Raw genomic sequence first — 13,302 nt, 5'->3', positions numbered from 1 at the left:
AAGAGAAGCGCCTGTCAGATCAGTTGTATGTGACGGAGGGTTAAAACGGACTCCTACTTCATGGGCCTTTGTTTGTAGGTTCATCGCAGTCCAGTTCTTGTACTCTGCGGTGCTGGTTCCCAATGTTGATGGGCCTTTGTCCTCCATTCCTTCTGCTCTGATCCCACTGCTGCCAACCAGTTTGTGATGGGGTGTACAGCAGAGCAGGAAGGGACAACAGGCCAAGGGATGATCCAATGAGATTTATTAAAGCAGGGAGCATACAACATCAAATATCCATAATGTCCTTCAAGTCCACCAGAAGTCCACAATAAGCCCAAGTAAATAAACAGATCTGGAGGTGCTTTCCAGTAATCCCGCACCCGATAAACGAAACAATAGTCCTTCCACGAGTCCAACAGAACAGATTCGGGGGCACTTCCCGATAATCCTTGTGCCAGCTAACAAAGCAATAGTCCACATGAGTCCAAGGGATCCCAAAACAATCTCACGAATGACGAGATATGTCCTCAGCTCAAGTCTCATCCCGTTCGCTTCCGCAGTCACAGATAGACGTGGGGTCTTGCCTCAGCTAAGAATCCCCACTCCTTCCCCTTTAACCCCTTCCCGACCTTTGACACATACGCTGCGTCATGAAAGTCGGTGCCATTCCGACCTATGACGCAGCATATGCGTCATGGAAAGATCGCGTCCCTGCAGATCGGGTGAAAGGGTTAACTCCCATTTCACCCGATCTGCAGGGACAGGGGGAGTGGTAGTTTAGCCCAGGGGGGGTGGCTTCACCCCCTCGTGGCTACGATCGCTCTGATTGGCTGTTGAAAGTGAAACTGCCAATCAGAGCAATTTGTAATATTTCACCTAAAAAAATGGTGAAATATTACAATCCAGCCATGGCCGATGCTGCAATATCATCGGCCATGGCTGGACACACTAATGTGCACCCACCCCACTCCTCCGATCACCCCCCCAGCCCCCCGATCTGTGGTCTGCTCCCCTCGGTCCTGTGCTCCGCTCCCCCGTCCTCCTGCCCGCTCCCCCCGTGCTCCAATCACACCCCCGTGCTCCAATCAAACCCCCCCGCACTCCGATCCCCCCCCGCACAGCGATCCCCCCCGCACAGCGATTCCCCCCCCGTGCTCCGATCCACCCGCCCGCACAGCGATCCCCCACTCCGTGCTCCAATCCACCCCCCCGTGTTCCGATCCACCCCCCCGTGCTCCGACGCCCCCCCCCGTGCCCTGATCTCCCCCTCCTTATACTTACCTGGCCTCCCGGGGACCGTCCGTCTTCTTTCCTGGGCTGTTATGTTTGCTAATGACAGGTGTTATGAAGGCAATCCAGAAACACAGTGTGCTTAGCGATCAGAGCGCACACAGTGATCTGACAAATACCCAAAAATACAAGAACGAGCTCTGAGACGTGGAAACTCTGTAGACTGCACACCTGATCCTATCCTAAACACAACTAAAAGCGGCTGTGGATTGCGCCTAACAACTACCTAGGCAACTCGGCACAGCCTAAGAAACTAGCTAGCCTGAAGATAGAAAAATAGGCCTGACTTGCCCCAGAGAAATTCCCCAAAGGAAAAGGCAGCCCCCCACATATAATGACTGTGAGTAAGATGAAAAGACAAAACGTAGGGATGAAATAGATTCAGCAAAGTGGGGCCCGATATTCTAGGACAGAGCGAGGACAGTAAAGCGAACTTTGCAGTCTACAAAAAACCCTAAAGCAAAACCACGCAAAGGGGGCAAAAAAAAACCCACCGTGCCGAACTAACGGCACGGCGGTACACCCTTTGCGTCTCAGAGCTTCCAGCAAAACAAAAGACAAGCTGGACAGAAAAAAAGCAACAAAAAAAGCAAAAAGCACTTAGCTATACAGAGCAGCTGGTCACAGGAACAATCAGGAGAAGCTCAGATCCAACACTGAAACATTGACAAGGAGCAAGGATAGCAGCATCAGGCGGAGTTAAGTAATGAAGCAGTTAACGAGCTCACCAGAACACCTGAGGGAGGAAGCTCAGAAGCTGCAGTACCACTTGTGACCACAGGAGTGAATTCAGCCACAGAATTCACAACAGTACCCCCCCCTTGAGGAGGGGTCACCGAACCCTCACCAGAGCCCCCAGGCCGACCAGGATGAGCCGCATGAAAGGCACGAACAAGATCGGAAGCATGAACATCAGAGGCAAAAACCCAGGAATTATCTTCCTGAGCATAACCCTTCCATTTAACCAGATACTGGAGTTTCCATCTAGAAACACGAGAATCCAAAATCTTCTCCACAATATACTCCAATTCCCCCTCCACCAAAACCGGGGCAGGAGGCTCAACAGATGGAACCATAGGTGCCACGTATCTCCGCAACAACGACCTATGGAATACATTATGTATGGAAAAGGAGTCTGGGAGGGTCAAACGAAAAGACACAGGATTGAGAACCTCAGAAATCCTATACGGACCAATAAAACGAGGTTTAAATTTAGGAGAGGAAACCTTCATAGGAATATGACGAGAAGATAACCAAACCAGATCCCCAACACGAAGTCGGGGACCCACACGGCGTCTGCGATTAGCGAAAAGTTGAGCTTTCTCCTGGGACAAGATCAAATTGTCCACTACCTGAGTCCAGATCTGCTGCAACCTATCCACCACAGAATCCACACCAGGACAGTCCGAAGACTCAACCTGTCCTGAAGAGAAACGAGGATGGAACCCAGAATTGCAAAAAAATGGAGAAACCAAGGTAGCCGAGCTGGCCCGATTATTAAGGGCGAACTCAGCCAACGGCAAAAAGGACACCCAATCATCCTGGTCTGCAGAAACAAAACATCTCAGATATGTTTCCAAGGTCTGATTGGTTCGTTCGGTCTGGCCATTAGTCTGAGGATGGAAAGCCGAGGAAAAGGATAGGTCAATGCCCATCCTACCACAAAAGGCTCGCCAAAACCTTGAAACAAACTGGGAACCTCTGTCAGAAACAATATTCTCAGGAATGCCATGCAACCGAACCACATGCTGAAAGAACAAAGGTACCAAATCAGAGGAGGAAGGCAATTTAGCCAAGGGCACCAGATGGACCATTTTAGAAAAGCGATCACAGACCACCCAAATGACTGACATCTTTTGAGAAACGGGAAGGTCAGAAATGAAATCCATCGAAATATGTGTCCAAGGCCTCTTTGGGACCGGCAAGGGCAAAAGCAACCCACTGGCACGAGAACAGCAGGGCTTAGCCCTAGCACAAATCCCACAGGATTGCACAAAAGTACGTACATCCCGTGACAGAGATGGCCACCAGAAGGATCTAGCCACTAACTCTCTGGTACCAAAGATTCCAGGATGACCAGCCAACACCGAACAATGAAGTTCAGAGATAAGTTTATTAGTCCACCTATCAGGGACGAACAGTTTCTCTGCTGGACAACGATCAGGTTTATTCGCCTGAAATTTTTGCAGCACCCGCCGCAAATCAGGGGAGATGGCAGACACAATGACTCCTTCCTTGAGGATACCCGCTGGCTCAGATAAACTCGGAGAGTCGGGCACAAAACTCCTAGACAGAGCATCCGCCTTCACATTTTTAGAGCCCGGAAGGTACGAAATCACAAAGTCGAAGCGGGCAAAAAATAACGACCAACGGGCCTGTCTAGGATTCAAGCGCTTGGCAGACTCGAGATAAGTCAAGTTCTTATGATCAGTCAATACCACCACGCGATGCTTAGCTCCTTCAAGCCAATGACGCCACTCCTCGAATGCCCACTTCATGGCCAGCAACTCTCGATTGCCCACATCATAATTACGCTCAGCGGGCGAAAACTTCCTGGAAAAGAAAGCACATGGTTTCATCACTGAGCAATCAGAACCTCTCTGTGACAAAACCGCCCCTGCTCCAATCTCAGAAGCATCAACCTCGACCTGGAACGGAAGAGAAACATCTGGCTGACACAACACAGGGGCAGAACAAAAACGACGCTTCAACTCCTGAAAAGCTTCCACAGCAGCAGAAGACCAATTAACCAAATCAGCACCCTTCTTGGTCAAATCGGTCAATGGTTTGGCAATGCTAGAAAAATTACAGATGAAGCGACGATAAAAATTAGCAAAGCCCAGGAACTTTTGCAGACTTTTCAGAGATGTCGGCTGAATCCAATCCTGGATGGCTTGGACCTTAACTGGATCCATCTCGATAGTAGAAGGGGTAAAGATGAACCCCAAAAATGAAACTTTCTGCACACCGAAGAGACACTTTGATCCCTTCACAAACAAAGAGTTAGCACGCAGGACCTGAAAAACCATTCTGACCTGCTTCACATGAGACTCCCAATCATCTGAGAAGATCAAAATGTCATCCAAGTAAACAATCAGGAATTTATCCAGATACTCACGGAAGATGTCATGCATTAAAGACTGAAACACAGATGGAGCATTGGCAAGTCCGAACGGCATCACTAGATACTCAAAATGACCCTCGGGCGTATTGAATGCAGTTTTCCATTCATCTCCTTGCCTGATTCTCACCAGATTATACGCACCACGAAGATCTATCTTAGTGAACCAACTAGCCCCCTTAATCCGAGCAAACAAGTCAGATAACAATGGCAAGGGATACTGAAATTTAACAGTGATCTTATTAAGAAGGCGGTAATCAATACACGGTCTCAGCGAACCATCCTTCTTGGCTACAAAGAAGAACCCTGCTCCCAGTGGTGATGACGATGGGCGAATATGTCCCTATGCGGAGGTAGAGCATCGGACTTGGGCTCTTCAAATACATCCTGATAATCAGACAAGAACTCTGGGACCTCAGAAGGGGTGGATGACGAAATCGACAAAAATGGAACATCACCATGTACCCCCTGACAACCCCAGCTGGATACCGACATGGAATTCCAATCCAATACTGGATTATGGGTTTGTAGCCATGGCAACCCCAACACGACCACATCATGCAGATTATGCAACACCAGAAAGCGAATAACTTCCTGATGTGCAGGAGCCATGCACATGGTCAGCTGGGCCCAGTATTGAGGTTTATTCTTGGCCAAAGGTGTAGCATCAATTCCTCTCAATGGAATAGGACACCGCAAAGGCTCCAAGAAAGACCCACAACGTTTAGCATAATCCAAATCCATCAGATTCAGGGCAGCGCCCGAATCCACAAACGCCATGACAGAAAACGACGACAAAGAGCATATCAAGGTAATGGACAGAAGGAATTTGGACTGTACAGTACCAATGACGGCAGACCTAGCGGACCGCTTAGTGCGCTTAGGACAATCAGAAATAGCATGAGTGGAATCACCACAGTAGAAACACAGACCATTCAGACGTCTGTATTCCTGCCGTTCAACTCTAGTCATAGTCCTATCGCACTGCATAGGCTCAGGTTTAACCTCAGGCAGTACCGCCAAATGGTGCACAGATTTACGCTCGCGCAAGCGTCGACCGATCTGAATGGCCAAAGACAAAGACTCATTCAAACCAGCAGGCATAGGAAATCCCACCATGACATCCTTAAGAGCCTCAGAGAGACCCTTTCTGAACAAAGCTGCAAGCGCAGATTCATTCCACTGAGTGAGTACTGACCATTTCCTAAATTTCTGACAATATACTTCTATATCATCCTGACCCTGGCACAAAGCCAGCAAATTTTTCTCAGCCTGATCCACTGAATTAGGCTCATCGTACAGCAATCCGAGCGCCAGGAAAAACGCATCGACACTACTCAATGCAGGGTCTCCTGGCGCAAGAGAAAATGCCCAGTCTTGAGGGTCGCCGCGCAAAAAAGAAATAATAATCAAAACCTGTTGAATAGGATTACCAGAAGAATGAGGTTTCAAGGCCAGAAATAGCTTACAATTATTTTTGAAACTTAGAAAGTTAGTTCTATCTCCAAAAAACAAATCAGGAATAGGAATTCTTGGTTCTAACATAGATTTCTGATCAATAGTATCTTGAATTTTTTGTACATTTATAACGAGATTATCCATTGAAGAGCACAGACCCTGAATATCCATGTCCACACCTGTGTCCAGAATCACCCAAATGTCTAGGGGAAAAAAAAAAGTGAACACAGAGCAGAAAAAAAAAAAAAATGATGTCAGAACTTTTTCTTTCCCTCTATTGAGAATCATTAGTTTGGCTCCTTGTACTGTTATGTTTGCTAATGACAGGTGTTATGAAGGCAATCCAGAAACACAGTGTGCTTAGCGATCAGAGCGCACACAGTGATCTGACAAATACCCAAAAATACAAGAACGAGCTCTGAGACGTGGAAACTCTGTAGACTGCACACCTGATCCTATCCTAAACACAACTAAAAGCGGCTGTGGATTGCGCCTAACAACTGCCTAGGTAACTCGGCACAGCCTAAGAAACTAGCTAGCCTGAAGATAGAAAAATAGGCCTGACTTGCCCCAGAGAAATTCCCCAAAGGAAAAGGCAGCCCCCCACATATAATGACTGTGAGTAAGATGAAAAGACAAAACGTAGGGATGAAATAGATTCAGCAAAGTGGGGCCCGATATTCTAGGACAGAGCGAAGACAGTAAAGCGAACTTTGCAGTCTACTAAAAACCCTAAAGCAAAACCACGCAAAGGGGGCAAAAAAAAAACCCACCGTGCCGAACTAACGGCACGGCGGTACACCCTTTGCGTCTCAGAGCTTCCAGCAAAACAAAAGACAAGCTGGACAGAAAAAAAGCAACAAAAAAAGCAAAAAGCACTTAGCTATACAGAGCAGCAGGTCACAGGAACAATCAGGAGAAGCTCAGATCCAACACTGAAACATTGACAAGGAGCAAGGATAGCAGCATCAGGCGGAGTTAAGTAATGAAGCAGTTAACGAGCTCACCAGAACACCTGAGGGAGGAAGCTCAGAAGCTGCAGTACCACTTGTGACCACAGGAGTGAATTCAGCCACAGAATTCACAACACTGGGCGCCGCCATCTTCCAAAATGGCGGGCGCATGTGCAGTGCGCCCGCCGAATCTGCCGGCCGGCAGATTCGTTCCAGAGTGAATTTTGATCACTGAGATCATAAGGTTATATCTCAGTGATCAAAATAAAAAAAATAGTAAATGACCCCCCCTTGTCACCCCCATAGGTAGGGACAATAAAAAAAATATTTTTTTTTTCCCCACTAAGGTTGGGGTAAGAATTAGGGTTAGGGGTAGGGGTAGGGTTAGAGTTAGGGGTAGGGTTAGGGTTAGGGGTAGGGTTAGGGTTTCGGTATGTGCACACGTATTCTGGTCCTCTGCGGATTTTTCCGCTGCGGATTTGATAAATCCGCAGTGCTAAACCGCTGCGGATTTATGGCGGATTTACCATGTTTTTTCTGCGCATTTCAATGCGGTTTTACAACAGCGATTTTCTATTTGAGCAGTTGTAAAACCGCTGCGGAATCCGCAGAAAGAAGTGACATGCTGCGGAATGTAAACCGCTGCGTTTCCGTGCAGTTTTTCTGCAGCATGTGTACAGCTATTTTTGTTTTCCATAGGTTTGCATTGAACTGTAAACTCATGGCAAACTGCTTCGGATCCGCAGCGTTTTCCGCAGCGTGTGCACATACCTTTAGAATTAGGCTATGTGCACACGGTGCGGATTGGCCGCTGCGGATCCGCAGCAGAGTTCCATCAGGTTTACAGTACCATGTAAACATATGGAAAGCCAAATCCGCTGTGCCCATGGTGCGGAAAATACCACGCGGGAACGCTGCGTTGTATTTTCCGCAGCATGTCAATTCTTTGTGCGGATTCCGCATCGTTTTACACCTGTTCCTCAATAGGAATCCGCAGGTGAAATCCGGACAAAAAAACACTGGAAATCCGCGGTAATTCCGCAGGTAAAACGCAGTGCCTTTTACCCGCGGATTTTTCAAAAATGGTGCTGAAAAATCTCATACGAATCCGCAACGTTGGCACATAGCCTTAGGGCTAGGGTTGGGTTGGAATTAGGGTTGTGGTTAGGGTTAGGGGTGTGTTGGGGTTACGGGTGTGTTGGGGTTAGGGTTGTGATTAGGGTTACGGCTACAGTTGGGATAAGGGTTAGGGGTGTGTTGGAGTTAGAATTGAGGGGTTTCCACTGTTTAGGCACATCAGGGGGTCTCCAAACGCAACATGGCGCCACCATTGATTCCAGCCAATCTTGTATTCAAAAAGTCAAATGGTGCTCCCTCACTTCCGAGCCCCGACGTGCACCCAAACAGTGGTTTACCCCCACATATGGGGTACCAGCATACTCAGGACAAACTGCGCAACAATTACTGGGGTCCAATTTCTCCTGTTACCCTTGTGAAAATAAAGAAATGCTTGCTAAAACATCATTTTTGAGGAAAGAAAAATGATTTTTTATTTTCACGGCTCTGCGTTGTAAACGTCTGTGAAGCACTTGGGGGTTCAAAGTGCTCACCACATATCTAGATAAGTTCCTTGGGGGACTAGTTTCTAAAATGGGGTCACTTGTGGGGGGTTTCTACTGTTTAGGCACACCAGGGGCTCTGCAAACGCAATGTGACGCCCGCAGACCATTCCATCAAAGTCTGCATTTCAAAACGTCACTACTTCAATTCCGAGCCCCGGCATGTGCCCAAACAGTAGTTTACCCCCACATATGGGGTATCACCGTACTCAGGAGAAACTGGACAACAAATATTGGGGTCAAATTTCTCCTGTTACCCTTGGGAAAATTAAAAAATTCTGGGCTAAATAATTATTTTTGAGGAAAGAAAACGTATTTATTATTTTCACGGCTCTGCATTATAAACTTCTGTGAAGCACTTGGGGGTTCAAAGTGCTCACCACTGGAAACTGGACAACAACTTTTGGGGTCAAATTTCTCCTGTTGCCCTTTGTAAAATAAAAAAATTGCAGGCTAAAAGATCATTTTTGAGAAAATATTTTTTTTTTTATTTTCATGGCTCTGCGTTATAAACTTCTGTGAAGCACTTGGGGGTTCAAAGTCCTCACCACACATCTAGATTAGTTCCTTTGGGGGTCTAGTTTCCAAAATGGGGTCATTTCTGGGGGATCTCCGATGTTTAGGCACACAGGGGCTCTCCAAACGTGATATGGTGTCAGCTAATGATTGGAGCTAATTTTCCATTTAAAAAGCCAAATGGCGTGCCATCCCTTCCGAGCCCTGCCGTGCGCCCAAACAGTGGTTTACCCCCACATATGGGGTATCCGCGTACTCAGGACAAACTGGACAACAATATTTGGGGTCCAATTTCTCCTATTATCCTTGGCAAAATAGGAAATTCCAGGCTAAAAAATCATTTTCGAGGAAAGAAAAATTATTTTTTATTTTCATGGCTCTGCGTTATAAACTTCTGTGAAGCACCTTGGGGTTTAAAGTGCTCAATATGCATCTAGATAAGTTCCTGGGGGGGTCTAGTTTCCAAAATGGGGTCACTTGTGGGGGAGCTCCAATGCATAGGCACACAGGGGCTCTCCAAACGCGACATGGTGTCCGCTAACAATTGGAGCTAATTTTCCATTCAAAAAGTCAAATGGCGCGCCTTCCCTTCCGAGCCCTGCCGTGTGCCCAAACAGTGGTTTACCCCCACATATGAGGTATCGGCGTACTCGGGAGAAATTGCCCAACAAATTTTATGATCCATTTTATCCTACTGCCCATGTGAAAATGAAAAAATTGAGGCGAAAATAATTTTTTTGTAAAAAAAAAGTACTTTTTCATTTTTACAGATCAATTTGTGAAGCACCTGAGGGTTTAAAGTGCTCACTAGGCATCTAAATAAGTTCCTTGGGGGGGTCTAGTTTCCAAAATGGGGTCACTTGTTGGGGAGCGCCAATGTTTAGGCACACAGGAGCTCTCCAAACGCGACATGGTGTCCGCTAACGATGGAAATAATTTTTCATTCAAAAAGTCAAATGGCGCTCCTTCCCTTCCGAGCCTTACCATGTGCCCAAACAGTGGTTTACCCCCACATATGAGGTATCGGCGTACTCAGGAGAAATTGCCCAACACATTTTAGGATCCATTTTATCCTGTTGCCCATGTGAAAATGAAAAAATTGAGGCTAAAAGAATTTTTTTGTGAAAAAAAAGTACTTTTTCATTTTTACGGATCAATTTGTGAAGCACCTGGGGGTTCAAAGTGCTCACTATGCATCTAGATAAGTTCCTTGGGGCGTCTAGTTTCCAAAATGGGGTCACTTGTGGGAGAGCTCCAATTTTTAGGCACACGGGGGCTCTCCAAACGTGACATGGTGTCCGCTAAAGAGTGGAGCCAATTTTTCATTCAAAAAGTCAAATGGCGCTCCTTCCCTTCCAAGCCCTGCCGTGCGCCCAAACAGTGGTTTACCCCCACATATGAGGTATCAGCGTACTCAGGACAAATTGGACAACAACTTTCGTGGTTCAGTTTCTCCTTTTACCATTGGGAAAATAAAAAAATTGTTGCTAAAAGATAATTTTTGTGACTAAAAAGTTAAATGTTCATTTTTTCCTTCCATGTTGCTTCTGCTGCTGTGAAGCACCTGAAGGGTTAATAAACTTCTTGAATGTGGTTTTGAGTACCTTGAGGGGTGCAGTTTTTAGAATGGTGTCACTTTTGGGTATTTTCAGCCATATAGACCCCTCAAACTGACTTCAAATGTGAGGTGGTCCCTAAAAAAAATGGTTTTGTAAATTTCGTTGTAAAAATGACAAATCGCTGGTCAAATTTTAACCCTTATAACTTCCTAACAAAAAAAAATTTTGTTTCCAAAATTGTGGTGATGTAAAGTAAACATGTGGGAAATGTTATTTATTAACTATTTTGTGTCACATATCTCTCTGGTTTAACAGAATAAAAATTCAAAATGTGAAAATTGCGAAATTTTCAAAATTTTCGCCAAATTTCCGATTTTATCACAAATAAACGCAGAATTTATTGACCTAAATTTACCACTAACATGAAGCCCAATATGTCACGAAAAAACAATCTCAGAACCGCTAGGATCCGTTGAAGCGTTCCTGAGTTATTACCTCATAAAGGGACACTGGTCAGAATTGCAAAAAACGGCAAGGTCTTTAAGGTCAAAATAGGCTGGGTCATGAAGGGGTTAAGGATCAACTCACATCTGATCTCAAAAATAAGAATGGATTGTCTGGGCTCCTGGGATCCGCCCATGAAGGGGGGTAGGGGTCACACCTTCTATTCAATGGTTGGGTCCACCTGAAGATTCTAGACTGGTCTGCTGCTCTTAGTCTATCTAGTATGTACATATGCCTAGCCACCTGTTGTGAGAAAGAATGGCTATTCTTCACTAGTGGTGTTGACAAACCTTAGTTACATTATAGCTTAGGGCTGCAAGTATTGGGGGAAGGAGACATATTGTTACAGGTGAACTCCCAGCACAAGAAAATACATAAATTACAGCTAATAGAAACCAGAGAACAGTTACATACATCAAATGGCATATTCAAATACAGGACAGGGCAAAAGTACATTTCAAAAACCTGACCTGCACATCCAAACATAGACTGAGTGTGAACAGGTGCTGAACCCAGAGTCGCCAACTCGTATATAGTTAAATAAATAGGGCAGCACACTGCAGCGCCAAAACATGTAAACTTGAAAAAACGAAATTTGAACTGCATTACTGCACTAGAAATATGAAAAATGAGAGCTTTTAGCGCACAAAAATGGCCAATTTTATGTGTACCTCGTAGCCACGTTAAGGCATCTCTCTTATCTTTCATATTTCTAGTGCAGTAATGCAGTTCAAATTTCGTTTTTTCAAGGGCAAAAGTACATATCATGACAGACATGTCTCTAAATATTAAGAAAAAAACAATAATTCTATCAATTGTTTTTATCTTAACCAGAAAGAAAACACTTAAGCAAATACAAAAGTAGATTAAAACACATGTAAGTTTGTATGTTAGTAAAATCATAAGAGTAAGTTCAAAACAATTTTTAAGCACATATCAAACTGGCAGCAGTGGGATGAAAGCACATGCAAATTTTGTCTGTTATCATAATTATAAGAATAAGATCAAAAGATTTTCAAGAACTCATACTGCTGAGTCATACTCAGCATGATTAAGTAGGCTTCCTTAGAGTAAGTGAAGTACATTTGACAAAATTTAAAATTAGTGCATGTTGGAAAAAGGGCATGTCTCTAAACATTAGGAAAAACCAATGATTCTATCAATGGTCTTTATCTTAACTGAAAACCGAAAAATCATACAAATACAAAAGAAGATTAGATCACATGCTAATGTGCATGTTAGCAAAATCATAAGAATAAGTACAAAAACATTTCAAGACCTCATAATACTGGCAGCAGTGGGATTAAAGCATATGCTAATTTTGTATGTTAGCATAGTTATAAGAATAAGATAAAAAGGTTTTAAGGAATTCTTACTACTGGCAGCAGTGGGATTTGAACCTACAGGTCTGTTGTAAAATGGTTAAGTCTCTAAACAATAGGAAAAACCAATGATTCTATCAACTGTCTTTTCCTAAACAGAGATCCACACACTCATGCAAATACAAAATCATAAGAATTATATCAAAAGGTTCTGAAGACCTACTGGCAGCAGTGGGATTTGAACCCACGCCTCTGAAGAGACTGGAGCCTTAATCCAGAGCCTTAGACCGCTCGGCCATGCTACCATTAGCAGCATGATTTTTAAGATTCCTTATCTTAACTGAAAACCGCAAAAGTATACAAATACAAAAGATTAAATAACATGTTAATTTGCATGTTAGCAAAATCATAAGAATAAGTACAAAAACATTTCAAGACCGCATAATACTGGCAGCAGTGGGATTAAAGCATATGCTAATTTTGTATGTTAGCGTATGTATAAGAATAAGATAAAAAGGTTTTAAGGAACTCTTACTACTGGCAGCAGTGGGATTTAAACCTACAGGTCTGTTTTAAAATGGTTAAGTCTCTAAACAATAGGAAAAAACAATGATTCTATCAACTGTCTTTTCCTAAACAGAAACCCACACACTCATGCAAATACAAAATCATTTGAATTAGATCAAAAAGTTCTGCCTACTGGCATTTGAACCTACACCTCTGAAGAGACTGGAGCCTTAATCCAGCGCCTTAGACCGCTCGGCCATGCTACCTTAATATACTATATGAAAAAAGCTTCCCTAGAGTAAGTTTAGTGAATTTACCTACATTTTAACTTCTTCAAGGTGAAAAATGGATAGGTCTCTAAGCAAAAAGGAAAAAGCAATGATTCTATCTACTGTCTTTTGCAAAACAGCAAAGCATGCACTCATACAAATACAAAATAATAAAGCACATGCTAATTTTTCTATTAGCAAA

Source organism: Ranitomeya imitator, chromosome 4, assembly GCF_032444005.1.
Source record: "Ranitomeya imitator isolate aRanImi1 chromosome 4, aRanImi1.pri, whole genome shotgun sequence".
Taxonomy (NCBI): Eukaryota; Metazoa; Chordata; class Amphibia; order Anura; family Dendrobatidae; genus Ranitomeya; species Ranitomeya imitator.
This window is presented reverse-complemented; position numbering follows the sequence as displayed.